At 36.3% G+C, this 12,438-nt stretch overlaps 1 pseudogene across 1 annotated transcript in view; it reads right to left on the bottom strand.

The window, feature by feature from the left end:
• LOC150080270 (ras-related protein Rab-11B-like) overlaps positions 1 to 12,438 on the bottom strand; it is a 109,501-nt pseudogene that overhangs the window by 19,203 nt on the left and 77,860 nt on the right. The window contains exon 4 of the transcript XR_016547424.1: positions 8,011 to 8,092. The product of XR_016547424.1 is annotated as a ras-related protein Rab-11B-like (transcript). The remainder of the gene's footprint in view (positions 1 to 8,010; positions 8,093 to 12,438) is intronic.

Here is a 12,438-nt window from a genome sequence, read left to right as displayed (position 1 = left end):
ATGATTTCTGGTTGATATTTTAAAATTTTTTATTTGGAGTCTTGAAGTGTTCCAGTTAATCCAATCCCAGTTAATCGAGAGTCTGCTATATCTGTTAAAAAGGCAAGATTACACCACCATTTGAGACCTTACAGTTCTGGAACAGATTTCAATTTTTCATTCATAAATAGATCTATTTCAATCATAAGTTAAAAAAAAAAAGTAAATAAATAATCACTTTAACACGTTACCACGACTCAACCATCGTACTTCAGTGTGGTACAGCAAATCACCATATTCAGCCTCAATAGTTTCAAGAAAATTTTTGAATTGCCTAAATTTTAAACACAAAGACTGCTGGCGAATTTTAAAATGAAATTGCATTGCTTTTTTTTAATATTTTTACCCTATGAACCCAATTCTAGTACCGACCATATTTTTAGTGCCATCCATTGTAACCACTGATAGCAAATCCCAATTCAATTTGAGGCAGTCAATTGCTTCTGATGCACTCAAAAATATATTTTCACATGTTGTATCTTTCAAGCTTTTTAATGGAACTAGCTCTTCAGTTGTCGCAAAATTTTGATTTACATCTCGGATACAAATTAGTAATTGAACTGTATGGCATGTGAATTCATGAACTTTTTCTATGAGTTGATTTTGAACATCGGCTTCTAAATCATCAATTCTTCTCTTTACAGTTGATGAAGATAAACTTAGACACAAAATTCTTTACCTTCTCAGGACATACTTTTTCTGCAATTTCCAAACAAATTCTCCATACATAAAGGCCCTTCCTTCTTCAGCAATGATTTGGAAGGCTTGAAAACTAGCTCTAACTGCAGATAAATTTTGATGAGTAAAACTTCTAATCTTCTGTTGTTGACTGAAAAGTTTGGGTTAGTTCTTGGAGTTTTTTCTTCTGCAAAGCTCCTTGAAATTTATCGTAATTTGAAGCATGTTTTGTAGTGTAGTGATTTTTCACATTATATTCCTTGAAAACCAACAAGGCTTCATTGCAAATAAGACTCAACATGCAAAAAAGTAATTAATTGACCATCGCTCATTAAAAATGCAACACTCAGCATCAACTTTTCTTTTCTTTTTTTTTTTTTTAAATCAACTTCGGACATGATTTTTAGGGGGTAAACAAGATAAAAAAAATACTCATGAACATTGAAGCAAGCAAGCACTGAAGTGTCTTAAAATTTTATGAAATATATTAACATAAAGGTTATTAATATATTCATATTACTCATATAATGTGAAATTAATAATATAATTTATTAGGCTGTTTGCCTAATAAACTGCATTATTATAATATAAAACTTATAGTTTTATACTATAATATAAAATTATTATTAAGTATAATACAGTTTAATAAGGACATTTCGGGTATCTTACCGATACCCATTATCAGACCATGCTGTGAAGAAGAAAGAGTACAAATTTGAACATTTTTGGATATTACAGTTACAATTATCAATAATACAATTGCAATATTACGATTCTAAAGTATTAAGTTTTGAATTGCTGTTACAATAGAAAACAGGAAATCTAAGGTAATACAAAGAGATTAAATTCATATCTGCCGACAGCCTCCTCTTGTCGATGCTACCAGAAACTTTTATGTGCATGCAGGCTGCCAGCAGTTAATTTATAGTAGAGGGATTAACTTCATCAACCAATAGGATAGTGTCATGTTTTTATCCTGGATCCGAAGTTCTTGTATAGTAGAAGCCAGGGGCGACCTTTGTTCCCATACTCTGGACATTAGGGGTTCATGTGCAGGCTGGTTCAGGATCTTACCAATAGCAATCATCAGACAATGCTGCTAGTGGCAGATTTTATCCTGGATCTGGGATTCTTGTGTAGTATAAGCCTAGGGTGACCTTTGTCCACATACTCTACACATCAGGGTTGATCAGGGCTGGCAAGGGATTAGGAAATCCCTAATTACTGTCTAACGCCTATTGCTATTTAATGACAGGGTCCAGATTAACAGATTATTTTATCGATGTTTCAAAGAATAACTTTGTGTGGAAATAACAGAATTAATATCTAACAGACTAGGCTGACACAGAGGCATCAACACTATTAATTAACCAACAAATGTTAAAATAATCTGTAAACTGTGTTTTTCATAAATTTTATTGTGATCTAATATAAACATTAATTTTTACGATTTAACTGAAATATTTGCAGGCCAGATAAAATTCTTTCATGGGCCGGATCCATTCTGAGGGCTATAGTTTGAGGACCCCTGCCCTAGACAAATATACAAGCCCCAACAAAGGGAAGATGGGGGAAAAATTTATTAAATATTATTTTCTCAAGGCTTAACTTGAGTCCAGTTTTTATTTATAGATAGTATAATGCCATAGCACGTACTGTGTTTTAAAGAAACCTCTAACACATGCACGATTTCAAAAGATAATGCAATTAATTATGACAGCACTTGGATTGAGTATTATCATGAGCCTTGCCAAATTACTGGATCTAAATGGTTGTCTAGCTTGTCTAAGCATAAAGTTAACGTTTGAACATAAATTTTCTAAGAGATTCATGGTAAGGCTTGCAAACCGGTTAAATCCGGTTTTCATATTGAGTTGTTAAAACTGAAACCAAGCTTCTAAAACCAGATTCGAATATTTTTTTTAGTTAGCCCTTGAATATAGTTTTTTGTTACGCACATTTTCTTTTGTTTGTCTGGATCGTTCAACTGCTTTATGTTTTAAACATGTTTTTTATTTTATGTTTAGGTACGAATCTCACAGGCAAGTGGCCCAAATCTAGGAGGGGTACCTTTCATGGCACGATTCAGGTGTACTCATTTACGACTGAGTGAGTTGGAGCAATAGCGTAAAAGAAAATGCTCAACATTTCTCCATTCCATCTATCTTGTTCGCCAGGCAAGTTATGGAACGTGCCTTATTGATGGTTACCCACTAGAAACAGATTCGCTGAATATTGCATCAAATTTCAATCATAGAAAGTTTCTTGCTTCTTTATTCCTATTAAATTTGCCATCAAATGTTCTCCAAAAAGCAGCTTCACCAAATTTAGCTTTTATGTAATTTTGAAAATACAATAGATTTAATTGGGGGAAAAAAATTGCAAGTAAATAAATAAAAAAATTCTTTTGTGAAAATTTTGAAACTTACCTCGTTTAGACTCTTCATTCAGTGCTTGCGGGAGTGACGCATAGTATTGTGCCTTTGTTATCTTCAATATTTTTATTTAAAATTGTTGGCGATATAAATTCCTACTAATTAATATTTATTACTCTTAATATTTCTAAGATGAAATCAAATGTATGGAATTATTTTGCTCATAAAAAGCAAAGATGAAGCACAATGTTCGAAATGTCAGAAGATAATGAAGTTGTCTGGAGGATCTACATCATCTTTGATGTTGCATTTAAAGAAAATGCATCAGATTGACATTAAACAAGATAACAGTAAATCTCCCATAAAAATGGTAAGAACATTAGAAAACTTTATCGTTAAAAAATCTATGGAAGAGATTTCAAAATTAGCTGCTTCAGATGGATTTTCTTTTAATTCAATTGCCACGAGTGAGTTTATACAATCAAGCCTTCTCCTTCAAAGAAATAAATACGATAAATTACCACCAGCCTCAGTGAATGGAATTAAAAATATGGTTCTGAATTATTATAAAACTAAGAAAGAAGAACTCATTCAGCATTTCAAAAATTCATTGGTTTTGGGTGCACGGTATTTCATTGACTCTAGACGAATATATGTCTATACAAAATAAAGGTATATGGATGTAAATGTGCATTCAAAAAACAATCATTGGTCGTTAGGTCTTATTGAGATTAATGGTTCACTTGACAGCAGAAAAAATGAGCAAATTGTGAATGGACACTTGAAGGAATTTGGTTTGAACTTGCATGAGGATATTGTTGCCTGCACCACCACCAATGGAGCAGCAATGATGATTAAGTTTGGCAAGCAAATTACGCCTAATCATCAACAATTTATAGCCCATTGTATACATATGTCAGTTATAGATGTACTTTATGAAAAAGCAATCAATTTTTTTTTTTTTTTTTTTATGTGAACCCCAAACACGAGGTATTAGAACCTATAGTACTTAGTACTGTGCTTGGGTTGGAGGTTGAGAAGACAAAAGAAGATATTTGTTGACATTGGACTTGAACTTCTGTAGATTGTAATTTTCAGGAAATACGTATGGAGGAAGATGAAAAGTTGGTTCTGTGGGTTTGAAGTTGGACAGTAAATGGATGTTGGCTGGTGGTGGCACGTGTTCGGACTGTTTTGAAAGAGAGAGCGGGAATTATAGAAGCCAATTCAGAAGAACAGTGCCCATGGAAGTATCTGTAGAAGAGGCATGCAGCAGAAACAGTATGTCTATGAGAAAGCGAGCGGAGAGACTCTGTTAGAGATGAATCATTAATTAATCTAACTGCCCTCTTCTGAATGGAATCAAGAAGCCTGAGAGAAGTTTTGGGGGCACCACTCCAGATGTGGGAACAATATTCCATGGCAGGACAGATTTGTGATTTATACAGAGTGAGCAGCTGTTTGGAAGAAAAGTAACGCTGAGAGCGAAAGAGAAAACCAAGTTTTTTAGATGTAGAGGAAGCAATATTTGTAATGTGCTTGTGCCAAGAGAGATTAGAAGTCAGGGTAATCCCCAAAAGAGATATCATTTTGCCTAGAAATCAGAGTGTCACTAAAGATAAGCATAGGAGCAGAAGAATCCTTTTTGCAAGATATAAGACAAGACTGAGTTTTAGAAGGGTTCAAATCAACTAAGTTGTCTTTGCCCCATTGGAGAATTACCTGAAGATCGGCATTTAAGGAATTGGTAGCAGATTTTCAAGAAGTTGAAGCTGATTGAGCATGACAAGGTTTCTCAAAATGGAAAGTGGAATGCAGTGTGCTATCACTGGCAAAACTATGGATAGGATTTCCAGTCAATGGAAGAAGGTCATTAATATACAAGAGGAAAAGAGTGGGGGAAAGAACTGAACCTTGGGGGACACCATCATTAGTGGAGAAATTAGAAGACAGAGAGCCATCTACCATCACCCTCAGTGAGCGATCAGAGAGAAAACTGGATAACCAATTACTAAAAACAGTTGGCAAACCATAAGATGGAAGCTTGTTTAGAAGACCTTTATGCCAAAAACGATCAAAAGCCTTTGAGATGTCAAGAGCAACTACTTGTGTTTCACCGAACCTTTCCATTGAATTAGTCCATAAATGGGTAACATAAGCCAGAATATCACCAGTGGATCGACACTGACGGAATTCATATTGGCGATCGTTGATCAGACTGAGGTTTCTAGGTAGTTTAAGAGTTGGCGGCTAATTGATTTCTCCATTACTTTAGAAAGAGTAGAAGTAATTGCAATGGGACAATAATTGGATGGGAGGGATTTGTCACCCTTTTGACTTCACCTTTGGAATAAGAAAGTGAAAAAAGGCAGCAAAGAATAGGAGTAAGTTCAGGAGCACAGGTTTTGAGAACAAGTGGAGAAATACCATCGGGACCTCGAGCTTTCTTAGCATCGAGATTCGTCAAAATCCTTCTGATATCCTTTTGGCGGAAGACCACAGGAGGCATTGAATGGAGCGTGTTGGAATGGTGGGAGGTGTTTTACCAAGATCATTAATACATGAGCTGGAAGAAAATGGGATGCTAGCAGGTCAGCTTTATCCTTGGCTGAAGTGAACAGAACCATCTGGTTTGGACAGAGGTGGGAGCAGAGATGGGCAAAAGTTGCCGCCAATAGCTTTGGCAAGAGACCAGAATGCTCGTGACCAGAAATTATGGTGCCACAGTCTCTCTGAGTCTCTCAAAAGCAATGAAGAAAATGAAAATAATGAAGAAAGTAGTGATGATGAAGGAGTTGAAGAAAGACAGCAAGGCATGCTTTATCAAATTGACTTTACCGACGAGTTCATTTATTTCTTCAATCCAATGGCCAATATTGCACAAACTATTAACAAAGTCAGAAAAATTTGCAAGCTTTTTCGAAAATTGCCTACCAAAAAATGACATATTACAAAAATTTTGTTAAAGCAAAATTTAATGGGAAAGAATATAAACTTATATTAGATTGCAAGACTAGATGGAATAGCACATTCTATATGATTGAGAGATTTTTGAAATTGAAAAATTACATTCCAAATGCTCTATGTGCAGTACTGTCAACTGAAGCTGTGTCTGACGATAACTGGAAAACGGCGCCTCCGTAGCCAGGTGAGAAGGAGCAGCAGTGCATAGCACATGCTTCTTGATTAGACCGGGGTTCGAGCCCGTCACCACCAAATATGGAGGATGCGGAAAGGTCAGGGAATGACCACCACATATCCCGGAGCAATATGGCCTTAGTTGCTAATGCTCCTAAAAACCAAAAAACAACAACGACTGGAAAACACTTGAATTGCTATGTGAAACTTTGCAAACAGTTGAAATGATTCTGAAGGCTATAACCTCAGAAGATAGACTTACTTAAAGCAGTCTTCAATAGAATTTCTGCTTGCTAAGCTTGATACAGCAGAAAACCCATTTGCTTTAAAGATTCACCAAAGCCTTTTGCAGCGTTACAATGCAAGATAAAATTGCCAAACTGTGGCTTTGCTGAGCTATCTACACAACCCCAAAAAGTTTAGGAAAGAAGATTCAGGTTCAAGAACTTTTGATTTTCCAAGTAAGGAAGTTTTGAAAAAGCATACTGAAGAGATTTATCAGAGATTATTTGCAAAACATTCCGAAGGAGTCTTAGCATTGAATAAAGAAACTGAAATAAAACGAACTGTTCTTTTAGAAGAAAACAAAGACTCATCTAGTTCCGATGTTGGAGATACACTCATGAGCGAGTATGATAGTGTAAATAAAGAGATTAACTGAAGAGCCTTCAAAATATCTGAGTGAATTGGAAATCAGCAAAAGAATTTAAAATTTTGGAGGCAACTAGCAGTAGAAGTGAAAAACTGGAGAAAGTTTATAGAGCACTGCTGACCATTGAACCAACAAGTGTCCAATCTGAGAGAGTGTTTTCGATCACTGGTCTCTTTAACACAAAAATAAAGTCAAGTCTATCAGGAAAATGCTTAATATACTGTGTTTTTTAAAGGATCATTTTCAGAAAAAAGCTGAACAATAAATAGTAAAGTAATTTCCCCAAGCTGTTTTTTTTCCACATTATATTCATTTATTTATTATTATAGGGCTTATTTTTTTGTTTACTATACAAGAGGATAGTTTTTATCCAAAGGATTTGAATACAATTTGTAATTTTGTATAATCTCAAGCTGGTTACTTTTTTGGAACATTTTAATTTTTTTATAATAAGAGGTGATAGATTTTGTTTAAAAGATTTGATTACGATTTGTACAATCTACCCAAGATAAAAATAAATACCTGTGTTATAAGCTTTTAATTATTTTCCCTAAGTCTGAGAAAATCGGTTTTAAAAACTGGTTTTAAGAGTAAACTTCGGTTAAACTCGGTTTTGAAATTTCTCGGTTTTATGCAAGCCCTAATTCATGGAATGCACACAACATACTGTTATGTGCATTCCATGAATCTTATGCATGTATAAAATATATATAGACTAGCAACCTCTGATGCCCAATTCCTTAATTAGAGACAAAAAACAAAGTTAAGCAGAATTTTTTTAAATATTATGAACAATGGTAAAGCCAGTTTACTTTTTTTTATTGAAAAAGGTGGAGAAAATTCTTAGACTGTGAGTAGGAAAAGAATCAAAGGGATGGAACATTATCATAATCCTAAGAGCTGGCAAATCTGCCTGTGTGTAAAACTGTGTGTAAAACTCTGTAAAAACAAACACAATTTGTTTTACAGAGTATATTAAGTTGTCCTGTATTAAATATTCATATTTTCATTGTTAATTTCAGTATATTTGTAGCAGTCTACAGAAGTTTAGAGAATATCAATAAACACATAAACAGATAAAAATAAAAATTCAAAAACTGAAATGAAACTACTACAAAATCACCCAACCTGTTAAAATTGCTTTAAATGGCTTCTTCCACATTTGTTGAGTCAAGTGCAGATGTTTCAATAAATGACAAATGTTGCTGTTCTACATAGAGATGAAGGGGAAATTAACTATATTAGTCGTATTTCCATAATATGAATCTGCATATCAATTTTTAATATAGTTATAATATATTCAGTTAGACAGAGTTCACTCAAGCCGGGCACTAGGGGCAACTAAAGAAATGAGGTGTCAGTATATTGTGTGTAAAAGGTACATTCCAGGCCAGTTTGCCTGAATGGTCAATTTATTATGTACATCTACCTAATGGCAAGAAGGTCCCCATTTCGGCCTCAAGAACAGTCTAGTTTTGTTGTGACACAGCACCAACAACCATACATTCATGTGTTTTCTAACAGGAGCAGAACCTGGTTCAGTCATCAGCTATGATACCCCCACCAACAAGATATTAAAAGTTATTTGGCTGAAGATGTGCAAAAAGACTGCAGGCTTTCTGCACAAGTCTTGTCAGCCTCCACTTGCCTCTAACATCAACAAGCCATTTCTAACCAGAGGATCATCATTGGCTGGAAGTTATTTGATTAATGGGTCAATTTCAGTATACCTAATCACAAGTGGAAACACAGCAAGTTGGGTGTTTGAGATACTCATTGTGGCACATGCCATGTGCCACAATGAGTATCTCAAATGCCATGTTTTAGCCATTTAAATCTTTTACCTTTCCCATTCTTGCACTATTCACACATATAAACTTTCCTACATTCCTGCCCACCTACTTTACATTACATGGTACTAAACATGATGCTGTCATTGAAGGAAAACTATTTCATGAAAAGAATAAGTGAACCTTAACTACCACTCAGTGCATATGAAAAGAAAACCCAACACTGACAGAAACCAACAAACTATGTTACCAGTGAAAGAACCTATTGAACATAACTGGTTCGATAGGTTTCGGTTCAAAAAAATAACCTACTGAACATGCTGGTCGCAGAAGATAACAATCGGTGGATTTTTGGCTGCTGTAAAGGGATAAGTATTTAAATTGTTTTAATATATTCTTCATTAATTAACATACTACATTGTGTTTTACAAATATATTAAATGGGTTTAGTAGCATTCACTAGTTTCTTATTTTGAATTTAACTAGTAATTTTTGGAAATTACAACTCCCGGTGTTGGCGCTAATATCGTTGAACTAGCAGCCATGTTGTAATCTATAACAAATAGCGCAACGTATATATCTCGAACTGATAGCATAAGGTATAACGTAAAACTAGATAACATAATACAAAGCAGTGTATTAGGAATCTGTCAGCTTAGTATAGTATTACTAATTAATCAAAAATATTTATTAATCTTATTAAATTCCATTGTTAATTAAACTATATTTAAATCACAGACTAGCGAGAGTGCTGTCACTCGGGGGAGAAACGAAGGGGGCGAGATTCTCCAACGCATCAGTCTCAAAAAATGTGGGAAATGTGAAATGTTTGCCGAATTTTCTAAAACGGGACATGATCTAGCTAAGGAGGATGTATTTGTGTGTACTATGTGCCTAGAATGTCAAGAAATTAGGCACCCTCAGCATTCTGATGGATGTCTATGAGAGCTTGAGGTGTAGGGTAAATGCCCTTGAAGAAATTAGCATTAGCATTAGTAGAGGCATCTGATGCAAGAAAGCAAGCTTATTCAGCATCAGCCAAAAAAAAAAAAAAAAAAAAAAACCCACTCCCATTTCACCCCTCCGTTCGTTCGAAATACCTGTCCAGTTGAGCTTTAAATTAGTTTAGGCTATCAACTTCAACAACAAGTGATGGAAGTCGGTTCCACCAACCAACCACCCGCTGGCCAAAGGCAAATTTCCGCACATCTATCCGACATCCGTCCTTCCTCAATTTGAATTTATGCCCTCTGAGGTGATTATTCTGAGCAAGACGAAGAATCCCACTGGCATTGAGCATGCTCAAACCATTCAAAGCCTTAGACACCTCTATCAGATCACCTCGCCGGTGCCTAGTCTCCAGACTCTGCAATTTGCAAAACTTAAGCCTTTCTTCGTAAGAGCAACCCTTTGTTCCATTTACTAATCTTGTTGCCCTTCTCTGTACCCGTTCCAGCAGCTCTACATCCTTCTTGAAATGAGGCCTCCAGACCTGTATACAGTACTCAAGATGTGGCCTAACCATTGCCTTATACAAGGGAATAATCACCTCCTTATCCCTGCTAGAAAAATTCCTGTATATCACTGACAAGACACCATGAGCTACTCTTGCAGCTCGTCTGCACTGCTCAGAGAACTTCATATCTGCCTGCACAATTACCCCCAGGTCCTTTTCATTCTCCACCACTGTCAGTGTAGTACCGCAGAGTTGATACGTTGCTCTGGGGTTACTGTTTCCCATATGTAGTACTTTACATTTGTCAATGTTAAACTTCATTTGCCACCTCTCAGCCCATCTGTTCAACCTTTCCAGATCCTGTTGCAGCAGCATAGCGTCAGTAGTGTCCTTAACGACCCTGCCAACCTTTGTATCATCTGCAAACTTGGACATTAAACTTGATATCCCATCATCAATATCATTCATAAACACCGAAAATAACAACGGACCCAACACTGAACCTTGAGGAACTCCACTAATAACATTAGTCCACGTTGAGCAGTGTCCATTGATTACCACTCTGTCTTCTGCCACTCAACCATCCCCTTATCCATAGCAGCAATTTGCCTCCAATGCAACACTGCTCCAATTTGTGCAGCAGTCTTCCATGTGCAACAGTATCGAAAGCCTTTCTAAAATCCAAATATATAATATCAAAGTTATTCCCTGCATCCAGTTCTTTTGTGACTACATCATAGTATCCAATCAAATTGGTCAGGCAAGACCTGCCCTTAACAAAACCATGCTGCGTCTGAGCTATAACAGAATTCTTGTCTAGATGATCCTGCAGTGCTTCTTTAACCAGTGCCTCCATTAATTTACCTGGAACAGAAGTTAAACTAACAGGTCTATAATTACTTGTGTCAGCCTTTGATCCTCCTTTGTGAATTGGGGTTACATTTGCACATCTCCAGTCTATGGATACCTCCCCTGAGTCCAAAGAAGCTCTCATAATTATGGCTAGGGGTTTGCATACTTCCTTTGCTGCCTCCTTTAATATAACTGGATAGATCCCATCCACCCCAGGTGCCTTTTTTATGTTTATCCTCAACAATATCTCCTCCACTTTCCTCTCAGTTATTACAAAATCATCCAGCTCATTGCCAATGTTTACTTTACCTACATCATTCTCCTTCCTGAATAACTCCTCATGCGTGAATGTAGATGCAAAATACTCGTTTAGATTGTTAGCCACCTGAGCAGGATCCTCAACTGTTGAACCATCAATATCCAGTGGACCAATCTGATTCATCCCTTTCCTTCTCAAGTTCAAGTATGTAAAGAACTCTTTTCTGTTTTTCTTTGCATCCTTTGCCAGGGATTTTTCGTAGTCTGCCTTTGCCTGCCTAATCTCCTTTGTGACTTGGTTACAGACCAACTTATATCTATCATAGGCTTCCATGTCACCCATTAATTTGTATGTATCCCATGCATTTTTCTTCTCTGCCACATGTCTCATTAGTTCATCTGACAACCATTTAGGCCTAAACCTTGAACAATATTTCTTAGTTGGTATGTAAAGCCTGGTAGCCTCCAAGATTAGTTCCTTGAATGCTTCCCATTTTGAGTTTGCTGTTGGTAACATCATCAGTTGGTCCCACTGTACAGAATTTAAATACTGTCTCAGACCATCATAGTCTCCTTTACGAAAACAAAAACCCTTCCCTTTACCTCTGATGGTAGTTACCTCCTTGAGTAAATCCCACTTCAACACACTGTGATCACTGCCACCTAGTGGTTCATTTATCTGCAGGTTCTTAATGCATGAAGAATCACTTCATGATTCTTCATGAAGAAATCTTCAATTCTTCATGAAGATCACTTCATGAAGAAATTAATATATAAGGGGCCCATCAAGCTCTCAGCTCAATGGCAGAGATCACTCCTGTGCATTAGGCAACACAGAGGCAACCTCCAAGGCAGAATGCACTGGTCCCAAAGGAAGTAGTTATTTTGGCAACTCTATTGTCAGGGAGATGGGGAATATACTATGCAAGAAGGATAGGTGGAACAGGACATGTCTCTGCCAGGGGCAAAAGTTGATGATGTTGTAGATCAGATATCATCTTTTAAGGGCACAAAAGGTGATATTGTTGTACATGTTGGAACTAATCACATTAAGAGTAAGAGATCTGCAGATTTACTCAGTAAATACAGGTCAATGTTGAAAAAAAAGTCACGAGTTAGGGTTGAATGTGAAAGTGTCTGCAGTTCTGCCTGGTTTGTTATTTGGTTTTTAGGAGCATTAGCAACTAAGGCCATGTTGCT

Source organism: Mastigoproctus giganteus, chromosome 9 (genome assembly GCF_048544385.1).
Source record: "Mastigoproctus giganteus isolate SK-2022 chromosome 9, ASM4854438v1, whole genome shotgun sequence".
Taxonomy (NCBI): Eukaryota; Metazoa; Arthropoda; class Arachnida; order Uropygi; family Thelyphonidae; genus Mastigoproctus; species Mastigoproctus giganteus.
This window is presented reverse-complemented; position numbering and strand designations above follow the sequence as displayed.